This window comes from Pleurodeles waltl, chromosome 10, assembly GCF_031143425.1.
Source record: "Pleurodeles waltl isolate 20211129_DDA chromosome 10, aPleWal1.hap1.20221129, whole genome shotgun sequence".
NCBI lineage: Eukaryota > Metazoa > Chordata > Amphibia > Caudata > Salamandridae > Pleurodeles > Pleurodeles waltl.
This window is the reverse complement of record NC_090449.1, coordinates 587,341,570-587,365,289: the sequence shown is the minus strand read 5'-3', so window position 1 is coordinate 587,365,289 and position 23,720 is coordinate 587,341,570. Positions and strand designations below refer to the sequence as shown.

General features: G+C 46.9%; 1 protein-coding gene across 3 annotated transcripts in view; it reads left to right on the top strand.

Annotated features, from left to right (window-relative positions):
• DNAJC19 (DnaJ heat shock protein family (Hsp40) member C19) overlaps positions 1–23,720 on the top strand; it is a 143,051-nt gene that overhangs the window by 55,688 nt on the left and 63,643 nt on the right. The gene's annotated exons all lie outside the window — the stretch shown is intronic.

Here is a 23,720-nt window from a genome sequence, read left to right as displayed (position 1 = left end):
CTCTGGTGGACAGAAAGTCTAGGTTTTTATTAAAGACACGTAGGCTAATATTGCAATCTCCTTTATTGCCACTACTAACAGCAGCTCCATGAAAGAAGATGGAACTCAACAAAAGTTCCATCATATTAGATAAGACTTTATTCAGTATGAAATAATTCAACCTTTAAATCACGTAGACAACAATAAATAAACTGAGATAGCAATGAAACAATAATATAACAATAATCATAAGATTAAAAACAAATAAAACCTCATTACCAAGGATAACAATCTAAAAGATTCTTAACAAATCTCTAAATTACTGTGCCAAGTAATGGCTCCCCTCAAGAACAATCCCAACCCCCACCACACCAATGCATTTGAAGCCATTTGCAGCCACATAAAAGCAGGACGGTATTGCACAAAACCCTTTGGCCTCAACATGGGTAATAAAAAACGTCTTCTAAAAGGTGCATAAAAGACACAGAATAATGTAAAATGGGACAAGGTCTGCAGGGACACCCTGTCACAAGGACAAGGTCTGATAGATTGTTCACCATACTGGCCTAATGGGAAACATAGATTACTTCTAATGATCCCCAAGCGAAATCGAGTGATGAGTCCTTTCCCTCAAATCATTTATCGCTAAGAGATAGGGCTCAGGACCCGCCCCTATCTTTAACATAACAAAATGCCTGACCGTGTTTTTTTTTTTTTTTCTTCCCCTAGTTCCTTCCCCTCTCTTTTAGCCCCCCGGATTCTCAAAAAATTATCCTTTACCCAATTTTTATCACACCTAGTCAGACCCTCAGGAGTGTCAAACAAGTCAGGCCGCCCCAAATCATGTGCTGCCTTTCTTATATACGTCAGCCAGGGAATATATTTTACATTGTCACAGGCCAAACAATCCCTTAAAATCTCTCTATAAAAAGTGGCATATTCATTACTCCAAATCGAGATCCATAGCAAGAGGGGAGCCAACTGAATAGTGTCTTGTACACACTCAAGATCTAGTTCTAGATGCAGGCAAAAAACAGAGGTATTTTGACCAACACCCAATAGCCTTCTACAGAAACGATTTTCTTCAACAGTGTGGGCTCGGGTATCCATATACGCCCAGAGTGCTGCACCATACAACAGGACAGGGAGACATTTTCGCCTGTAGATTTCAAGCAGAGGCTTAATAGGTTTACTTCCTACTCCTACAGCAAAATCAAAAGTGGCACCAACTGAGGCATGGAAGAGCATACTCCTTCTGGCAATACAGGGTTTGCATTAACCTTTATCATCAAAAATCACCCCTAAATGTGGGAATTCATGAACCCTGCTAATAATTTGATCTTCAACCTTTAGCTCCCCCACTCTACTCAAGGCTCTACCACATACCATAAAATGCAATTTCTTATAATTAATCTCCAGACCCAAGCCTGACATGTAAGAGGCATAAGCTCTAACTACTTTACGGAGGCCATTCATAGTGCGGGCCCTACAGTGTTCCACCAAAAATTCAGACAATCCATTGGTATATAAAAGGAACAGAGTGGGGGCCAAAACACACCCCTGGCGAACGCCTTTTGTGAGCTTACAAGCCTCTGAACAGTCCCCGTTTATCCCCACCCTCCCATTTGCAGCCGATCCTGAGTGGAGAATACCGGAGCAACTCTACAATATTAGGATCCATCCCTAACTCACTTATCCTTTCCCGCAGCATAGACCGATTTACCTTGTCGAAGGCACAACTGAAGTCCATAAAGGCAAGATAGAGGGTGCCCTTCCTGGCTTGCGTATAATTCCCAGTCATCATCATCAGAAGATTACGGCACTGTTCACGCGTGCCAAGACCTTCCCTAAATCCGTACTGGTCCCGGCTCAAAATTTCCTTTTCTGCCATCCAAACCTCAATACGCCTTAAGATGATCCGTCCCAAAATCTTCACAGAAGAGTCACATAGGGAAATGGGGCGCTAAGACTTATGATCATTTCGATCCCCCTTTTTAAAAACTGGGGGGGGCGTGGCCATCATGGCGGCGTGAGCAGACGTGTTCTGTCTGTGCTCCGCCGCCCGGGCCTCTGAAAATAGCTTTGCGGCCCCAGATGGGCTGACGCCGGGGGTCCGATGGAGTGTGTCGGATGCCCCAGACGGTGAGAAGCCCTAGAGGGCTCGGGACGCCTGCACTCTCACCTAGCGGAGCCGCAGGGCCTGTGCTGACGCCCGGAGTAGGCGGGCGTGGCCTGTGGCGGCTCGGGCTGCGCGGCGGCCCTTGAGCCTTGCGGCTTTGGGACCAGGAGCGGTGCGGCGGCGACCCAGGAGGGCGCCTTGCTGCTGGTGCCCTGCAGGGCTGCATTGAGCACCTGAGGAGTTCGGAGTGCTAGTGCCTGGGACGGTGGGAGCTGGGCCCACGGCAGGAGGCACGGGTCGGCTCCCGCTGAACCAGGCATCTGGATTGGGGTATCTAGCAGCCCTTGAGGAGGTGGGGCCCTGGGCCTGTGCATCGGCGGTGCAGGCGGCCCGCGGAGGATCTTACTTGCACCGCGATTTGAGGAGAGGCCGGGCAGCGAGGTGAGCCACCATTGTGAGAAGAGGTCAGTGGTGATTGGTGGCGGAGCTGAACCAGACATTTAGTTCCTGGGCGGTGGGCAGCCCCTGGTGAGACGGGACTCAGAGCCCATTGATCGTCGGGGTAGGCGGTCCTCGGAGGTCCCTGTTGGCGCCAGGAGATAAGGAGCGGCTGAGAGGTGAAGTGCCTCGCCACTTTGAGAGGAGGTTATTGGTGGTTGGCCCCTTCACTGTGCCTGAGGTGATCTGCGGACGTACTCCTGAAGAGGCTTAGATTGACCTCGACGCCCGACGCGGCAAGGGTGCTGGAGTGATGGCGTCTGTTAAGGGCAAGAGAGAGCGGACGGTGAGAGATATGCTCACGGGGCCCGTCCGGTGCCGGGCGGAGCTCCGGAGGAGCCACCTGTTGCGAGGGCTCCGAAAAAGAGGGGCAAGGTGGAAGACAACGAAGGGGCCCCAGTCACGAGGGGCTTTCTTGCCTCCCTGTTCGGCTCACTCAGGAGCGATCTTCAAGAGCTTCGTCGGGACATCTCCCATGAGGTGAAAGAACTGATAGCAGAAGTCAACTCCCTCGGTGAACGGGTGGCACAGGTGGAAGATGGTGAAATTTCCCGGGGAGAGGAGGTGGCGGATCTCCAACAAGAATGCATCCGCTTGCGGGAGCAACAGGATCTCCTCCAGCTTACGGTGGAGGACGCAGAGAACCGCTCACGCCAGCATAATATCTGCATTAGGGGAGCGCCGCCTGTGGCAGAGAAGGACGACATTGGAGAGATTGTGGTGGAACTATTTCGCTCAGTTCTTGGCCTAGAGGAGTCCCGAGAGATTACGTTGGATAGAGTGCACCGGGTGGGTCGGGCTCGGAGTTTGGGAGATCGCCCTCCGGACATCCTGGCTTGTGTCCACAATTATGGACTTAAGGACGGTATACTGCAACGGGCACGCAACCGGCCGCAGATCCAATTCAGAGGGCTCCAGCTTCAATTATTTCAGGACCTTTCGGCACGAACTCTGGAGAGACGTCATTTGCGTGCTCAGGACGTCTCATATTCTTGGGGTCACCCGTTCCGCCTTATCTTTCGCTGGGAGGCACAGCTCCATCAGGTGAAATCCATATCATAAGCAAACCGGATCCTGGGCCTGGCGGAGGGGGGCCAGGATTTGAGCATGCAACCGGGCCCAAGTGGAGAGGTCCGACCGAGTTGGAGGAGAAAGGAGAAAAGGAGGAAGCGACAGAGACCTACCGCGTCGGAGCAGTTATCGGAGCGGAAGTCGGCAGTGAATAATGTGGCAGCTGGGACTAATCTCTGAGTCTGGGGTGTCTGATGACGACTGCTTAGCACTGGGTCGCATACTTGTTTGCCTATGGGTTGACAGGGAGGGGCCTGGGCGGCGGGGTGAACGGGCTTGGTTGGTGAACTTGAGGGGGTTCCACGGCCCAGCCGAGACTTTTTCCTCTTTGGAGAAGAGTGTGAGAGGACTATATGGTTGTAAGCACCTGTTGTGCGCAATGGTTGTTTGTTGTTGTGCTTCCCTGGGAGTCCGGTCTGAGAGTAATCGTGGAGGTGCACCCTTGTGTCCCCTTGCCTTTGGGTGACCTACCCTCGGTGACGACATGACAGTTAAATGTATAAGTTTGAATGTTCGGGGTTGAACAACCCAACCAAACGGCTAGCGGTTCTTTTGAGTCTAGAGAAGTTGGGGGGTACATTTGCCTATTACAAGAGACCCACTTGTTACATAAAGATACGTTCCGCATGCGCTCACGATGGTTCCCTAGGCAGCTTTGGTCCTCAACTACTACGAAACATGCGGGGGTGGCGATAATGCTTTCGAGGACATTCCCGGGGGAGATAGTTTGGAAGATACACGAAATTCCAGGTAGGTTCCTGGCCATCAAAATGCGGCTTGGGGCGTTTTTCTTTACCGTTGCTTCCCTTTATGCCCCGAACGCCCAGCAGGAGGCTTTTTTGAGACAGTCAATCTCCCCGGTCCTTAGCTCGCCAGATAGCGCTATCTTAATAGGGGGGGGGTTTAATCTATTAATGGACAATGAGCTTGATCGCTCGGGCCAACGCTTTGGACAGACTGGGGCAGTGTCGGAGATGGGGCGTCAATGGTTGGCGGAGTGTGGGCTTGAGGATGTCTGGAGGAAGTCCCATCCGACTCTGAAAGACTATTCTTTCTATTCTGTGGCGACCAAGACCTATGCCCGGCTTGATCTTTTCTTGGCTTCGCAAGAGTTCATGTCGCGGGTTAGAGAGGCTACGATTGAGCCCCGGTCCTTGACTGATCATGCCCCTATTTCTGTTGAGCTGGCTATGGAGGTAGGTCGCGTCGGCACACCGAGCTGGCGCTTTAAGGACTCCTCGCTCCAGTGAGTCAGCAGTGGAGGCGCTTCGTCGTGCGATTGTGGATTACATTGCTTTTAATGATGACGGCAGCACCTCTATGGAAATTGTTTGGGAGGCCTGGTTTTAAAATGTATTACTTTGTTTTACTTTGTATTTATCAGGATTTATTCAATGGGAAAGATGAGAACTTATTCAATCTACGACATTATGTATTAAGTATGGAAAAGGAACGGCCCTGAGGAAGGCGGCTTTTCAAATTTGGTGGTCTCCGCCGAAACGCGCGTAGGCTTTGTTCCTACTATTATTTGTTTTTTGTATGGACCCTGAATTTATGGGGTTAAAATAGAAATTTTTCTCTTATCAAGGAAGATGGAGACATAATTAGGAATTGAATAACAATATGACATTCATGTGACTATCTTTTCAGCTTCAGAAAAATAAATTGTATATTCTTAATTTCTATTTCACTGTACTGTAAGATAATTTATGTGTATGTTTATGTAGTGTCATGGTCTGATTATCTTCATTGTTTTGTCTGATGTGTTAGGTTGTCTCCGTTTATTAATTCATGTATAGGTGTAAATATTTATGGAAATATTTTTTTGTCTTTCCATGTTTATCTTTATATAATTGTATATTTGAATATTGATTTATGCCGTTGTTTGACATACATTTGTAATAAATATTATTTTTTTAAATTTCGTTACAGCTTTTTTCTATGCTAGATATAAGTGAATGTTGATTGTACCTCATTGCTTTTTCTTGTATTCAAGTATTATTCCCTGGATGGGCTACTTATCAAACCAGGGACCCTCAATAGTCTTTTTTCCTTGGGAGGCACTGAAGGCAGTGGTGCGAGGAGAGGTTATAGCATTGTCGGTGAGGGATAATAGAGCGAGGAGAGAAGTGAGAGAAAGGCTAGAGCAGAGAGTGGCTGTCCTAGAGCGTTCCCATAAATCGACTGGTGCGCCCAGAATTTGGCGAGAGCTAGAGAAGGCGAGACAGCAGCTGAAGCGATTAGACTGGGACAGGGCGGAGTACGCAGTAGCACATCTTAAGCACAAGTATTATATTGGGAGTAACAGATGTGGAAAGCTGTTAGCCCACCGGTTGCAAGCGCAGCGCGCTGCGTCGACAGGTAAACTGATTCGTTCCCCCTCTGGTGATGTGGCCTGTGTGAGTGATCAGATTGCTGAGGCCTTCGCTGGGTTTTACCGGGGTTTGTATGCGGCGGATGCGCGGCACGAGGTGGCTCTGGACTCTTATTTGGAGGGTGTAGCGGTCACCCCTCTTGGGGAGAGGGAGGTGGTGTCACTGGATCAGGAGATAAGGCTAGAAGTTGTATCTGCGATTTCCCGCATGAAGAAAGGGATGTCCCCCGGCCCAGATGGGTTCACGGCGTTGTTTTATAAGACCTTTTGTGTTGAACTCGCCCCGGTACTCACCCGACTTTTTAATTCCTTTCGGACGACGGGGACCCTAGCGCCTAGCATGCTTGACGCCACTATTACTCTTCTACATAAACCGGGTAAGAACCCAGAAGATTGTGCTTCGTATAGGCCGATCTCGCTTCTGAACATAGATGCCAAATTATTTACGGGGATACTTGCCTTCCGCCTTAATCCTTATATGCCGGGCCTCATTGATCCAGATCAGTCAGGTTTCATTCCAAACCGACAATGTGGTGATAATACGAAGCGGCTTTTACATCTGATAGACAAAATGGATAGATCTCGTAGAGAGGCGCTTTTTCTTTCAATTGACGCTGAAAAGGAGCTCGATAGGGTCCATTGGCCATACCTTTTCTGGGTCTTGAAGCGTTTCGGCCTGGGTCCGGGCTTTCGATCTTGGATCCGATGTGCTTATCGCTCTCCTAGGGCGGGGGTTCGAGTCAATGGTGTGCTCTCTGCGTCGTTTCCAGTTGATCGTGGGACTAGACAGGGATGCCCACCTTCCCCCCTTTTATTTGCGCTATACATGGAGCCCTTTGCACAGCGCTTGCGAGATAGCCCCCTGGTTTCTGGCGTGATATTTGGTGGAGATCACCACCTTATTACTTTATACACAGACGATGTGATTCTCACCCTTTGCGGAGCCTCTTTACCTGCGTTTATGGAGTTGTTTGGGTGAGTTTAGCCCGGTTTCGGGATTTAAAGTGAATATTCAGAAGTCCCAGGTCCTTAGTCTGTTTTTGAGCACGGATCATGTGGAAGATCTGCAAGCGTGGTACCCCTTTATTTGGTCGTCTTCGCATTTTTCCTATCTGGTTGTTGAGTTAGCGACGTCTGCTTAAAAAACGGTGAACCTAAATTAGAAGAAACTGGTACGAGATATACAGCGGGATCTGGAGGTATGGGGGAAACACAAGCTATTTTGGCTGGGAATGGTGGCTGCGGTTAAGATGACACTACTGCCACGAATATTATATATATTTCAGGTGCTCCCGTTGACCCCGCCCCCCGGACGATTGCTACCCTCCAATCCGCGGTTTCGAGATTTATATGGGAGGGTCGCCCGCCGCGCTTGGCGAGGCAGGTTCTATACCGTCCCAAGAGCAATGGGGGGCTGGCGATCCCGTGCCTTCTGAGATATTTCCAGGCAGCCCAACTCCGATTTCTTGTAGAATCGAGTCGCCCACTTACGGAGAAACACTGGTGCCTTATGGACCAGGCGGTGGCTGGCTCTCATATTTGGAAGGAGCCTTGGCTCCGGCATAGACATAGGGCTAGAGGTCTCTATCCTTCCCCGATTACTGGGACAACGCTGCAAGTGTGGGATGCAGTGGCTTGTCGTTCGGAGCTGACTTCTTTTCCCTCCCCGATGACCCCCATAGGTGCGAATCCTGATTTTGAGCCTGGACTACGCCTGGAAGGCCTTAGACGTTGGTAAGAAGGGGGTTGTAGGAGAGTGGGAAGTCTCTTTGACGAACATGAGGTTTTGTCCTTTGATCAGATGGGAGAGGCCTATGGCTTAGTTGAGGCGGATAGGCTAATGTATTATCAGGTTCGGCACTGGGCTCTCTTGCCGGCGAACAGAGCGTTGATGGATAGACCTCTTACGCCATTTGAGAAATGGCTGTTCCTAAAGAAGGATGATAAGAGAATTATCTCGGAGCTCTATCGCCTTCTACAAGGAGCGGGCCGTCCACCGAAGTCAAAGGGCCAGCTGAGATGGGCGAGGGAGCTAGAGAGAGACCTCTTGGACGAGAAATGGGACTGTATATTCTATAGAACACACCATACAGCCTATAGCGCGGCAGGGACAGAGACATCATATAAGATCGCCTCCTACTGGTACTATACTCCGGCGCGGTTGCATGCATGGGATCATGCTAGGACAGACATTAGCTGGAGAGGCGGTGGAGCTACGTGCACACTGGTACATTTGCTTTGGCACTGCCCCAAGTTACATCGTTATTGGGGAAATATTATAGATGAGATAGATGTGGCGTTCCAGGTCACGATTCCGAGGTTCCCAGCGTATATCTTACTGGGACTGCCTAACCCCCTTACTTTTCCGTTACGATCTCTAAAGGGGAGGCAGATAGCTCTGGCGCTCAATGCAGCGCTGCAATTGATTCTAGCGCTTTGGGGAACATATAGGGTTCCGACTCGTGTCTCATGGCTCCAGAAGCTCTGGTTTATCCTCACAATGGAGAAACTTACGTTGGCCACCCAGCAGCGGTCAGAAGACTTGGGTGCACTGTGGAAGCCTTTTATTCAGCTTCTCTCTGTAGAATTTACTGAGCTGACATGCCCGACCTATCTGAGAGTTTTGAGGTTGATCTGAATTACAGGTTGGAGTGCGGGAGGGGGTGCTGGAGGGGAAGTGCGATTGATAGTATGGGGTCAAGGAGGAGAAGGACAGATGGACGACACAGTCTCTTGCGGAGGTACTGTTGTAATGTTTTTTCGTTGTTTTTATTTATGTTTGTGTGGTTCTTAATTGCGGGGCTGATATTATCGGGGTCTATTGGTCATCGCCATCGGATACACGACTTAGTAAGGAGGAGATCCTCCGGGGGTCCATACCAGCATAGTTTGGGGATTTAAGAGAGGAACCCTTGTATGAAACTATGATGTGCCATTGTGCTGATGTATATCATTTCGGCCCTGGGCTGCGCGGTGTTTTGTATGTTTTGATGTTTTATAAAACAATAATAATAAAAAGATTTGATCTTAAAAACTGGGATGATTCAAGCCCTTCTCCAGGAGGCAGGAATTCCCACGGTAACTGCTGCATTAAGAACATTTAAGAGAACAGGTGCCCATAGCTGGGGACAAGATTTGTACAAATCCATGGGGATGGAATCCGGGCCCGGGGCTTTATTACTAGCACTACCCTGGAGTGCATCAATAACCTCCTGGAGCGAAAACCTGATTGCTAGATTGGGAACCACAACACACTCTTTTTCCCAGTTATTTCTTAGGAGGATTCCCTAAAAAATTCTACAGAAATAATTTACCCAGGCCTCCGGGGCAATATTACAGCCCAAGCCCTCAGATGTCTCTGTTGCACAAGAACCTCTAATAACCACCTTCCAAAACAGACCAGGATCCTTCAGGACTGTAGCGCACTCCAACTCTTCCCAGGCCTTTTCTTTAAATTTTATCTTACTCTCCCTCACAGCCCTTTTATACTTAATCCTTGCTGCTTTCACAGCGGCCCTATCTCTGGGGTATTCCTTAAGGGCCGTTTTCATATTTGCCCTAGCATCGTAACAGGCCTTATCAAACTACCCACATCTGCGCTCGTTGGGACGACTGTCTATTGAAGATAAACAGTCTCTAACTACTATGTTTACTTCAGCTATTTCATCCATAACTTCCTTAGGGCTCGGAGTCTCTCTCAAAAGTATATCCATAAACGGGGGTAGGTTGCCCCCCACCACCCTCTCTATAACTTGTTGGGCATCTACCTGTTTCCAGCCAAGTCACCTACCCACGTCTCTTATCTCCACAGATGCAGGTCCACCCCGTCCTGATTAACTTGGAGCACCTGGGAGTTTAAAGCACACTGTAAGAGGATTATGATCCCTTATACATTCCACAAGCACCTCTCCTCCAATTATCAAATCTTTCAATAGTGGAGACACAAAAATGTAATCAATTGTGGTGCCAGACCCTCTACCCACAAACGTTGGGAGCTGATGAATATCTACTACTTCAGTGTCCCGGAAATTCAGAAGGCCCAACTTCCTAAGTTTCTTAATCAGAAACCTGCCTCTGGAATCCTAAACATCATCTGCCGAGTAATCCACATAGTCATACTCGAAGGGATTTACCACTGTACTAAGTCAACCCAACTTGGCATTGAAATCTCCCGACACAATGGCACAGAATTCCAGCCGCACCTCCTCCATTCTGCACTTCAGCACCTGAAGAACGGAGAAGAGGATCCCAATTTGACACCCCCATCCCAGCATTATAAAATTTACCAACAGAATATTAAAATCATACTAAAAAGTCAGAACACTGAGCCATCTTCCTTCTTTTTTTAGCGTACTGAATCATAACAAACATGCACAAAATAATTTCAACAAGCAGTCCTCCAGAACTTCCACCGACTTCCCTCATCCTCCGTAGATACTGTTGTGCTCGAACTACAAAATAAATAATAACAATTAACCCTGGGTTTGGTAAATGCGAGGGATAATTTTTGCCTCCGTGTCTTTAGTAACATTTAGATTTTCTGTCCACCAGAGCTGAGGAAAATCTACATTTTATGGCAAGACTGGAGGCTAACATTATTACTAGTTTAAAGCCTCCCCAACAAATAATTAGCCACACTTTCAGCAGGCTTAAAATAAAACCTTTGAAATATTGCATCATTTGACCAGTCTGCACACCTAAAATGTCTTGCAATGCACTCCCAAGCATGAAAGCTTTCAAAGCTGACACATCCCTCACAGAATATACACCAAACACGCCAACAAGCAAGTGTAGGTGAAGATACTGCTTTATGTGGATGTGCTAAAGAAATAAGCAACTTATTCTCAGTTACAGCCCTTAATTGTGCTGTTCTCCTTTTATACTCTTTCACACCATGTACCACACACAAATTCTCATGCTCGTCAATATATGGAAAGAAAATAGACATCAAATTTGTTTTTGTTCTTTTGTTCAAATGAAAACACACTCCCTAGGGGGAAAGTATCCTGCTTGGAATGTCTAGGGCTCTGACATCAGAAACCCTCCTAAAGGAAACTAGACAAAAGTTGACAACTTTGTTGTGAGACAACCCTTTTAAACTCAAAACATCATTGGCACCTAAACCCTGTAAATAATCCAAAACCTTACACAGATCCCTTACTAAATTAAATCTAGAACCTGGTGGTTTTGAAATTCTTATACTCGACAACCTCTTCACCAAAACATCCTGACCTACCGTGATTCCATTATGCAAAGCATGTAGTACAGCAGTTGCTGACCTATTCACATTAATAATCCTATAAAATAAAATTCTATCACAGAATTCCAACAAATAATTAACCACTTCCACAGCATCCACTGTAATGGGATCAAGATCCCTCTCCACACATCAGCAAACCCGTTTCTGCCATGACAATCTATATATCGTCTTAGTGCCTGGTGCCCAAGACTCTTTAATAAGATCTTTAGCTTTTCATGAAGGCCCCAGGACCTCCCAGACACTCTTCAAATTCTCAAGCCACAAGTCTCAACTCCTCTGACATGACAAATTTGTGTCTCTCTCCTAAAGGACCCAGTAGAATTTCCTGAAATGTTGGTGATAGGGATGGTAATTCCACTAAAATTTTTAGGAGTATTTGAATGCAAACTTGTGACTCCCAATGTGGCGTCACTAACACTAGTGTCTCCTTCCACTTGCACACCATCTAAGTCATACAAGTAATCAATGAAAAAGGTAGGAACGGATAAGGCCTGAGGCCCCTCCAATTCAGTCAAAATGCATCTAACCCTGCTGATTCCGGATCCGAACGCCAACTGAAATATCTCTGTAACTGGGCATTCATCCTATTCGCCAATAGATCCATCTGACATGGACCCCAGACATCCATCCATGGCAGAAACACTGATCTGTTCAGCGTCCAATTGCTAGAATCCCTGTAAATCCTTGAAGTCCAGTCTGCCTCTACATTGCTCAACCCTGGAATATGCTCCACTTGGAGCGAAATATTCTGTCTCAAGTAGTATTCCCAGAACACTTTCACCAGATCAGCAAGATCCTTTGGTTTTTGGACCTTTCCCACCCCCCCAAACCCGACCAACAGTTCTAGACAATTAGTATAAAATCTGCTCTCCTCCTCTGACAATACACCAGCTGTTGTAATTGTACCACAACGTGCTCCCCAGCCTGCCAAACTTGCATCTGATTCTCTAATCATTTCCCCAGAAATAGCTCTTCCATTCCATACCTCCATATTCCTTAACCACCAAACAAGTTCCTCTTTCGCCTCCTCTGTGAGTACAGTCTCCTCTGAATTCTTCAGACTACCCACCTAATGTTTCGCTTTTAATCTCTGAAGGGCCTGATAGTTCAAAGGACCTGGGAAAATAACCTGCATCGTAGAAGACAACAGTCCTACCACTCTTGCTTACGTCCTCAATAATATCTTTTCTAAATTCAGTACCTTCCCATCTGAACAGAAGAAACCTCTGATGTGGTTCCCAAATCTGAGTTGTCAGGTAAGCGTCTTTCAGATCTAACCATGTCAATCAGTCCCCTGTCCGCAGAACATCTCCTGACAATGGCCTGCCCTCAGTCTTGAAATGATGGTACTCCACCCAGTCGTTTAGACTCTTCAGGTTATTACTGGTCTCCACCTTTGTCTTCTCCATCAGAAATATATTGCTTACGGTTTTTTACTTCCACAATCGCTTTTTGATTCCAGTTCTTGAACCTCCTTGTGAACCAAGGCTGATAGTTCTACTTTGAACCTTATCATTCCTGGAAGATGTAGCTGTACAGGCTCCTCTAGAAAATCTTTATGATAACTTTCCACCGTCACCACGACCCAAGGGTCTCCTGTTAAGCGAGTCCAGTGGTTGAAAAATAGAGCAAGTCTGTCGCCCAATTTTAATGGGATAACAATAGAGACTAGTCCTATCTGAGCCTCTGGATCAACAGTTGTCACTTTCTCTTCTGCTTCTACATCTTTGCCTTTAGGGGTAGAACTCCACTCACCTCTCCTGCTTGATATGAGGTCTGATATGACTGGGCCTAAATGATACTCTAGTAATTTCCTGTCCATGGCCACAAAATCGACCTCTTGTTCTCCCTGCCCCATTCCCCCGCCCCCAAAAAACACGGTTATCAAAAACATTTTTTATCTCCTGTAGCGATGTCTGCAAAGAACTGAAATATCCTGCGTATTTGGACATTTCCTTAATAAAATTATCTCCAAACAGCAAACCATTTGCAGCCCAACCTGCTTTGTTATTTGCCAGCTCAACTAATTTAGGATTAATATTTAGTAATATGCTTTATGCTTTACAATATCGCTGTATTTGCATTACCAAGTAAATATACCGCACTTTGTATCCACTCCCTCAACTCTTCCACATTGAATGGCCATATCAAAAGTTTTTGCTATGGGAGCTGTCGGGTCCAACAACCTATCTTGACACATCTTAAGGCCCTTGTCAAGCCCTTTTCTGGTATCTTGTCCACCTTTGCCTATAAAGGCTAAAATCTTAGCATCAGGGTCTGGTGTCAACATAACCTTAATAGCCAGACTAGGACTCGGGCACTGCGACCTCAGTCGCAGCCTGACCTCCTTTGGGCTCTGCCTTCTCAACCATGTCTCCACATATTGAGCCACATGGGCTGCCGGGGCCACTCTGGAGAGTGTAAATGCGTTATAAGTGTAGGAGGCTGGCCTGATATGTAGTGGGTACCTAAGGTACTTACACCTTATACCATGTCCAGTTATCCCTTATTTGTGAAATGTAGTCAGTGTCTAGAAGCCAGGCTGTCTAGAGGTAGCTGTAGGCAGAGCAGCTAAGGCTGAACTAGGAGACATTCAAAGCTCTTGCAATACCACTGTAGTCACAGAGTACTTACACACAAGAAAGACAATACTCTGTGTTAAAATTAAGGTACTTTATTTTAGTGATACAAAGCTGAATATATCTTGGAGGCTATACTCCCTTAGGAGATAAGTATTATACATAAAACATACACTAGTAACCACAATCGGGTAAGTAAAGAGTCACAAAATAGTGCAAATAGTGAAAATCACCATAGGTTACAATGGGCCTAGAGGAAACGCAAACTATAAACTAAAATAGTGGAATGCGAATGTCGATAGAGTGCTGGGGACCTGGGCTAGGCTGTGCACAAAGGATTCCTTGGAGAAGTGCACAGAAGCCCTAGAAGCTGCAAAACATGCAGTGCACAGGGGTACTGTCTGGTATGGGGAGGCAAGCTCTTACCTCCACCACATTTGGACAGTTGGATCTTTGGACAGTCAGGGTCACTTCGGTCCACCACCTGTGTTCCAGGATCCACCCTCGTCGTCAGGAGAGGGGACCCAGAGTATCGCTGCAGAGAGGTGCCTGCTGAAGCAGGGAAGTGACTCCATCCCTCCACAGGTGAGTCCTTCAGTTCTTCTGGTGCAGGAGGAAGGCAGGCAGTATTCAGAGCGTGCACGACCTGGAAACTGTTGCAGTTGCTGGCAGGAGCTGGAGTTACAGAGTTGTAGTAGCCGTCTTGGATACTTAGTTGCAAGTTGTAGCGTTCCTGAAGCAGCTCTGAGGTTGATCCGATGGTATAAGGTGAAGCAAAGGATGCAGAGGAGTCCTGCTTGAGCCTCGCAATCCAAATCTGTGGAAACACACAGAGGAGAGATCCTAAATAGCCCCGAGAGGGGGGATTGGTCATCTAACCAGGTAAGCACCTATCAGGAGGGGTCTCTGACGTCACCTGCTGACACTGGCCACTCAGATGCTCCCAGAGTTCCCTGACCATCCTGAGAACAAGGTGGCAGAACCCAGGGACACTCTGGAGGAACTCTGGGCTCCACCCCTGGGGTGGTGATGGACAGGGGAGTGGTCACTCCCCTTTCCTTTGTCCAGTTTCGTGCCAGGGCAGGGACTGGGGGTCCCTGATACGGTGTAGACTGGATTATGCAAGGAGGGCACCATCTGTGCCCTTAAGAGCATTGCCAGAGGCTCTGGGAGGATACACCTCCCATGCCTGTTACACCTATTTCCAAAGGAAGAGGGTGTAACACACCTCTTCTAAAGGAAATGCATTGTTCTGTCTTCCTGGGATTGAGCTACTCAAGCCCCAGGAGGGCAGAAGCCTATCTGTGAGGTGACTGTAGCGGGGGCTGCAGTGAAAACCTCAAAGTTGGTATGGCAATACTGGGCGCCATGGTGGAGCCTCCAGACTGCATGGGATTGTACAACCAATATTGAAATCCGTATTGGGGTACAATTCCCATTTGTTAGACACCTCACATGGCCATATTCAGGGTTACCATTGTGAAGCTACATATATGTATTGACCTATATGTATTGCACACTTATAATGGCGTTCCCCGCACTCACAAAGTCAGGGAAAATAGGCCTGGATGATATGGGGGCACCTCTGCTAGTGCAGGGGTGCCCTCACACAGAGGTACTATGCACCTAGTTTTCAGGGTCTGAAAGTTAGATATATAGGTGACTTATACGTGACCTGGTGCAGTGAAAATGGCTGTGAAATATTGCTTACACTATTTCACTCAGGCTGCAATAGCAGTCCTGAAGAAGTGTTTGTATGAGCTCCTTGTGGGTTGCAAAAGAAATGCTGTAGCCCATAAGGATCTCCTGGAACCCCAATGCCCTTGGTATCTAGGTACCATATACTAGGGACTTATAAGGGGGGGTCCAGTATGCCAATTTGGAGTGATCTATGGAGTCACTAGACTATAGTGACAAATTTAGGAACAGAGAGAGCATGAGCACTGGAGTTCTGATTTGCAGGACTCCAGTGACAATTTAAAAAACTGGTAAGCAGGCCACAAACCATAAGCACTAGGGTCCTGACTAGCAGGATCCCAGTGACCGTCAAAACACACTGACAATCTGGCAGAATTTGGGGGTAACCTGCCAAGAAAGATGGTACCTTGCTACAATAAGCATAGGATTGAACATGAATTCTCCTAACGGATAAGTTAGAGATTCGGCTTCCTTGCTTCTCACACCCAACACGGGCTTTGATTTTAAAACATTCTTCCGTTCTCACCACCTGAGTCTAATTCAGACAAACAACTTAACTCCACCTCTCCACTGCCCGAAGACTCATCACGTAGGACGGTGGAATGCAATAGGCATGGGCCCCATGGCCAGCCCCGCTGCTTTTCAGACAGTGAACATCGCAACGGGTGCTAGTGCACCCTACTCCCAACAGCATTGCCGCCGGCTCTATCATGACAATAAGGAGACCATGCGGTTGTGCGTTTCTCGCTGGGCCAGCAGGCGGAAACATGATTTCGGCCCACTGACCCAGTGGGACACTCTTAATGGGGCCTGCGGGAAGGCAGCCACACTGGCGGCAACCTGCCCGTCGGGACTTCAGGGAACGGTGTAAACCATCCACCGAAGTCGTAATGACCTCTTTAATCTTTTAAACATGTTTGTGATCCTCCTTAAGGGGTTTCCTTTTTGTACTCACCTTTCCACTTTTTTCTCCATCAGACCCCCCTAACCGGCCAACCAAAACTTCTCTTCCTGCAAAATTTCTTTTGCCTGCAACATATCTTCCATTTTGTCATTAAAATCTGAGGAGAATTTATTTAATATATTTCAAATTCTCTTCTCCAATGAGGCCTTCATACTCCCCAAAGTACTTGGCTTAGAAATTCTCACATATCACAATATATATTCAAAATTATGATATGCAGCTTAAAATACCTCACTGCAGCAAAACTGCTTCCTTCTTTAACTTCCGTATCACCTTGTTGATATTGAAAAATTTGATGACGATGCACACAATGATGCATTCACATAAAAGAATGAAATTGCATCACTATCAGCAAATTCATCCGTAATGAACTCTATATGAACCTTGCCTCCGAAGTTCATGTTCAGGCAGGCTCTGAGACCTAGGCCTCAGGTTACTGATGACAGGTGGGGTGGCATGAAGCCGGCAGACAAACGTGCAAACGGGAAAGTCAGATCAGTCCCACAGACAGGCCCAGTGACACCACAGTGGTCCGAGGAAATTGGCCCCACTAAAACACACATGGCCAGAGGTGTGTGCGCATTCCCAAAACACCACAAAGTTAGATGCCACATGAAGTTAGGAACACTTAGCCAGTCAGAACACAGCAATCTGCAGTGATAACGCGCCCCTAACTCCGGACATCTGGACATGTTACCCTCTGGCCCACATTGTGTCCAAGCAGGGTCGAGGCCCACCTACACTTATCAGGACCTTATTTATGACTCCAAGACAACAGCCAATATTCCTTACCTACAAAGGAATGCTGACATTGTTTTATAGTGCTCAGAGAAATGTATAAAACACCGCTCAGATCGATTGTTCTTTGAGACATTCTTCAGACCCCTTTTCTGTAACTGTTCTCCCGGCTGTAATGTTTAATTAAACCAACTGTTTCTGTTTTGCCAAACGCCTTTTGCTTTTTGATTTTTCAAGGTAAGTTCAATTTAGAGCAACGTTTTGGAGAGCCAGCCAGGAGCTGATTGGTACCTCGAACCAGACCTGCAGCTGAAGGAAGGGGATCCCACCCAGAAGGATTCACATTTGTGCTACAAGGAAATGTGAGCAGATGCCACTATTGAGTGGAAGTTCTGCTGAGGGTTGGGTATCAGAGGATAAGAGACTACATCAGAGACTAAGTCCAGCGTTAGGCGTATGGCAAACTAGGAAGAAGCATAAAAATTTAACCTGAGTGCCCTGCTACTGACAAAAATCTGCCATATTACTTATTTTATGTGTTGATCTCCATGATTGCAAGGCGGCCTCAGGGGCGTTCACGCAGAAGTCACCTTTTTTTGGAATGCTAAGAAAGTTGAATGTTGTTTGTTTTTGTTCGCTTGGACCACTGGGCGTGACACACATGATACGCTTGTCCCCTGGGTGTGTTACAGGATTGAGACTCGTTTGCTTGAACCGCTGTGTGTGACACAGCTGGTACATTTGTACCCTGGGTGTGATACAGGGTTGAGACTTGTTTGCTTGGACTGCTGGGCGTGACACAGATGGTACGCTTCTCCCCAAGGTGTGATGCAGGGGTTGATACTTGAACCCTTGGGCCTGTCACAGATGGTATGCTTGTTCAATGGGTGTGAAACAGGAATTAAAGCCTCACTGCTTGGTTCGCTGGATGTGACACAGATGGTACACAAAGGCCCTGGGTGTGATATAGGGCCCGTACCTTAACCTTATTTTTTAGTCTAAAGTTTTTTTTTGTGCTATTGGTTTTCTTAACTCTGTTGGTATTTGAAAGAATTGAGAGGTGTTGTTTGCTTGGACTATTGGGCGTGACACAGATGGTATGCAGGACCCCTGAGTGTAATATAGGGTGTAATGCGGAAAGTAGGGAAAAAGATTTGGATCTTGGAGATTAGGAGTAGCCTGTGTTTGGCCAAGAATGTCCAGTGTATTTTGAGTTATTCCTTTTTTCTAAGTAAATTGTTGCTATCTTTGTCCTGGAGACGATATTGACAAGACTGTCTGGCTCACTTAGTCCCATGTATCACGCAGAGCTTCCCCTGGTCACAGGATAGCATGCACTAGGAGCAGGCCAGAATATGTTTGACAAGGTCATAATTTTTTCTCTGTCAGTTTTTCCTGTTTAAAATTGATGATAATTGAAGTATCTTTGATGTTATGGTGCTGTGTTTGTCAATGACTTATGTGCTATATGAAAGCGTTGCTATTTCTGACAGTCACTGTTTTTAATACCAAAGTTAAGTTGGCTATTTGATGCCAAATTTCATGATGTTGAATTAACAATTGCACTTTCTTCTACGTTGTGACCCTTTGCTATTTGTGTTTGTGAAATGTTCATGTTGATGCGTCTATAAATAACTCTGAGCTCATAATGAAGCAGTTAGAACTTGCAATCCCTGAGTATATAATTCCCCAATACCAGAGCAGAACTTAAGGTTCCCTAAAATCAGAAAATCTAAAAGCATCTGTCCCCTTAAAAAAAACACTGCCCACCTTATCATGGAATCTCCACTAAAGCACATGTAAACTAGGGTTCCCACACAGGCCAAAAAACGTAACAAGTTTTCCCATGAATGACACACACATACCCTAAGGCACACTTATTTCCCTGGCCAAAGGAGGGAACCTTTGGCACCAATGTAATCAAACACATGAGAATACGCATACAAACTAAATATGCAGGGCAACAGAAGGACAAGAGAGAAGCACTATTGAAATTATGGGCCATCTTCGAGGGAGCCCAGACTGATGACACTACCGCACAGTAAGCAAGGTGCCTGCACCTTCCCCGCCAAATGCAGGAATGGAGGTGCTCTGCCCAATGCCCGCTATCCCCTCAATAGGTTATACCAATCTGCCAGTCAAGGGAGCGGAAGGGTCCCCTACCGAACAACAAACTGTTAGGTCCAGGCATGACCGTCTCGCAGGCCAGTAGGCCCAGTCAATCCCAGTACCACCTCAGTACAGCATTAGAGCTCGCCAAAGTCTGACTCAGACCCCCTCACCCACACAGCCCCTCCCTCGGTCCATCGCAGTCAGCCCATCAAACCCTAGTGGCATGGAGAACATGCACTCCCACCATAGCAGATTTTCTGGATGGGATGAGGAAATGATGGGGACAAGACACAGGACATCCATGGACCCATATGGGCCACCAGGTTGCATTTTTATTTTATTTTTACAATATCCTCAAAAAGGGTCTGCCCACCGAAATACAAAGCGGGTTGGACAGAAATGTAGGGCTAGATAAAAAAACCCTGGCGGGAGATACACGCTCACATATTAAACAATCATAAAAAGATACAAGAAAAGGGCCGGGAATGAAGGGAGCAAGCCCAGAGAGAACCCGCTAAGTTGGTCCAACACAAATTGAAAAAGACCACGCTCTAAGGGGCCTCGTTGGCCTCGAGTATGCAAATGGTTCCAGTTTTGAAGGGAGTTCCACAACAAAACCCAGAGGGTTTCAAACTAGCTGGAACGGCAGAGATCAGGGAGTTTGGCAGCAGCCAGACCTTGGAGGATGTTACTATTGCCACAGAATGGGCCACGTGGCCGACGGATGCTGGATAAAGGCATATCACGAACAGAGGTCGACGACCCGGGGCCAGTCCCTGCAAAATTGCCATCCACAAAACCAAGCACAGGGAAACCCAAATGCACCTTACACTCAGGAAAGTCAGTCCACCGATGCACCACAGCACAGCAACAGGGGTCAGGTGGTTGGACAAACCCATGGCAACAGCAACCACAAAAAAGAAACCCAGCCCAACAAGGACACAGGACCACAACTCTGGCAGGGAGGGGTAAGTGTTTGGGGAAGCAATGTCTTCACACAGATGCAGATCCCAAATGTGCAGTAAGTTAAAACCCCCAATTTGAACCATCCATTTTACTCACACCTCAAAATTTGTTGTACTAAAACTCAAAAGAAGGATCAACGAGACAAAATTACAGATTCAAGCCTTTACTTAAATTCAGGAAGCTCAGAGCCGCTGTACTTGTTCTGTCAATCGGGTATCCTCACTAGAGTCCGCCATTAAAGGTGCGTTCAAGCACTTAAGTCCCACTCTGCTGCTGATACCCCAGGGTTGGGTTAGCTGGCCACACCCCAAGGGGAGGGCAGTCTATCAAAGAGGGGCAGGGCGGGTCCCCGAACAGTACTTAAATACAAACACCCAGGTCCCCGCACCCACAAGTCAGTTGAGACTGGTTCCAATGACCAAGTCAAAAGGTCCCCGTTCTCACGCACTCAGCCCGGGACCTCAACATTTCTTTGTGGCATGTGGTCCCTACAGCACCCCCAGAAAGCTAACTGCCTACAGGCAAATTGAAGTCCACTTCCAGTTCCAAAACAAAGCTGCCCTCCAGCATCTGGAGCCAGGTTTCCCGTATGCTTGGGATAGTGAATACACCATAACCTCCACAGCACGTACAAAAAGACCAACAGATTGTGGAGCACCGCATGGTGTTGAGTCAGTAGATGGGGTTCATCAGAACAATCAATCGTCCCAGTCCATTACCATAATTTTGGCAAAATTTGACGTGTTCTTGGCCTTGCATCAGACTCTCCATGCTGGGATATTTTGCCTCTTCCTTTTCCGCAAAGATATGTGATCCCCCCTTTTTCACGACAGTTAAGATAACAGATCATGTGAAGGTCTAGGGATGCACCCAGTAATCAGTATAAAAAAGCCAAAAGCTAGCTCAAAAGTAGGCCCTAGAAAAAGGGCTTATTCAAGACAGGTGGTGCCAGCAGGGAGGGTCAGGTTGCATGCGCATGCCAAGACTAGATGGTCATACACATGACCTGAGGGCATGCTGCAATCGTTAACAAACATTCAGTGCGACACGCCTACTTTTTATATATCATCCCGCGCATGTGCAGATCAAAAAACACCACCCACACTTATGGCATCCACATGCACACTAGGATACTGGAGGGCTGGCATCACCTACAGAGCACTAGTTAATAGCTAAATCACCCATCTGCCCATGAGAATAGCCTTTAAAAATGCTTTACTGCCGTGCACCTAGTCAATCACGGAGGGGGGGGGGGGGGAGGCCAGCAACCCATAAAATTAATGTGTGCTCATTATTTTTTAACTCACTTTTTGAAATAGTTTTCACAACAGATACCCCGAGTAGGGCCATCCTCCGGTGCCTCACTAAAAATTGTGCGAATAAAGCTTGAAAGACCCCCCCCTCCACCTTCCTCCCAAGAAAGGCACAGGAACTCCTAAGAAATGGTTGGCGACAAAACATGCAAGGATGAGTTTTTCTAAAATAACAAACCAAACCTAGCTCTTATCCAACAGGTCTGCAATCGAGCCTCCAAGTACACCACCTTTACAGCAGACCATCACTTTTCAGCGACCACATCAATAACCACAGCAGGATCAACCGCACATTAAACTTTTATCTTGCACTGCACCACATCCATAATCCCAACAAGATCAAGAACTTGGAACTGCACTGCAAACTTTTTAACTGATTAAAACTGAGAAACCCCTAATCATTAGAGGACTGCATACATGTCCCCTGGATTCATCCCAAGACCTGCAGTGCTAAATAAGTTATGTATTGTTGCACATTTGTATACCCTCTGTTTATTATGGGTGCTGCTGCATTCATTTATTGCCAAAGAACTGCAGAGTCAAATAGAGTCCATCCAGAAATTGTCACCGCGCTTTCGTAGGGACCTCTCCTTTGTCACCTATAGTTACACCGCACCCAACACTAGCATTCCATATGCACTACACAGTGCCCTCTTATACATCACATGGTATCAGCATATGACCGCCATGGGCTCCAAGACATCAGCCAGGTCATGTTACGTCGGTTCACTGAGACCACATGCAGTAGGGGCAGACAGGCTTTACTTTTCCCACAAGGTAGGCCCTGAAAAAGCAAAATACCTTCTCCATCTAGATCTATGTAGGATTAGGGCCAAGAAACAACCCAACAGAGTAGAACCCCATAGAATAATAGTGAATCTGATCCAATACAAGACTAATCCCGCAACACTGTACCTTCTCACCAAGCCTGCAAGTGGGGGTTTCCTGCTGTAAAAATGGAGTCTTCAAATTGGGCCGAATGCAAGTAGTTAGAGAAGTAGTAAATGACAAAGAACAAGCCCCCAATAATCTGACCGTCATGAAGTATGGGTTAGATGGTGTAGTTGAAAATCCAACAGGGGCGAGGGTGGGGGGGGTGGGAGGGGAATGTTAATATTGAAAAAGTTGATGTTGATGCACACAATGATATGTTCACATATAAGAACGAAATCACATAACTAGTAGTGAGTTCACCCCTCATGAACTCTCCATCAACTCTGGCTCAGACGTACGTGGTCAAGAAAGACCCCAAGACCTAGGCCTAAGGTTACGGATTGACAGGTCACAGGTGGGGTAGCATGTAGCCAGCAGACAAACACGGGCGCAAGAAAGTCAGATCAGTCCCCCAGATGGGCGCATCAACACCACAATGATCCAAGGAAATTGGCCCCATTAAATCACACATGTCCAGAGGGGTGCACACATTCCCAAAGCACCATAAAGTCCGATACCACATGAAGTTAGGAATATTTAGCCAATCAGAACACAGCAACACTCAGCGATCACTCATCCCTCAGGTTGGATATCTGAACATGTTACTCACTGGCCCACATTGTGTCCATGCAAGGTCGAGGCCCACCTGCATTTGTTATCACAACCTTATTTATGACTCCAATACAAAGGCCCACAGTCCCTACCTAAAAAGGAACACTGAAATTGTTTTATGGTGCTAAGATAAATGTATAAAACATTGCTCAGATTGATAGTACTTTGAGACAGTCCTCAGACCCCATTTCTGTAACTGTTCTCCCCCCGTAGTGTTTAATTAAACCAACTGTTCCTGCTTGACAAACACCTCTTGTCTTTAGTTTTTTCAAGGTAAATTCACATTCGAAGCTCAGTTCACTACCCTACACGCAACACCAGCTGACTGAATCCAAAGCGCAACCGTAAAAAAACTGCTCCCTACATCCCAACCTGTCAAGTATATTTTCTCCTTTACTAATACAATTGATTCCCAACTTCCTAAAATGGCCACCTTCATTTTGCGTTTTATGTGAGACGGCCAAGCTAAACAAGCCCTTCCTTTTATTCCACTAATCCATGCAA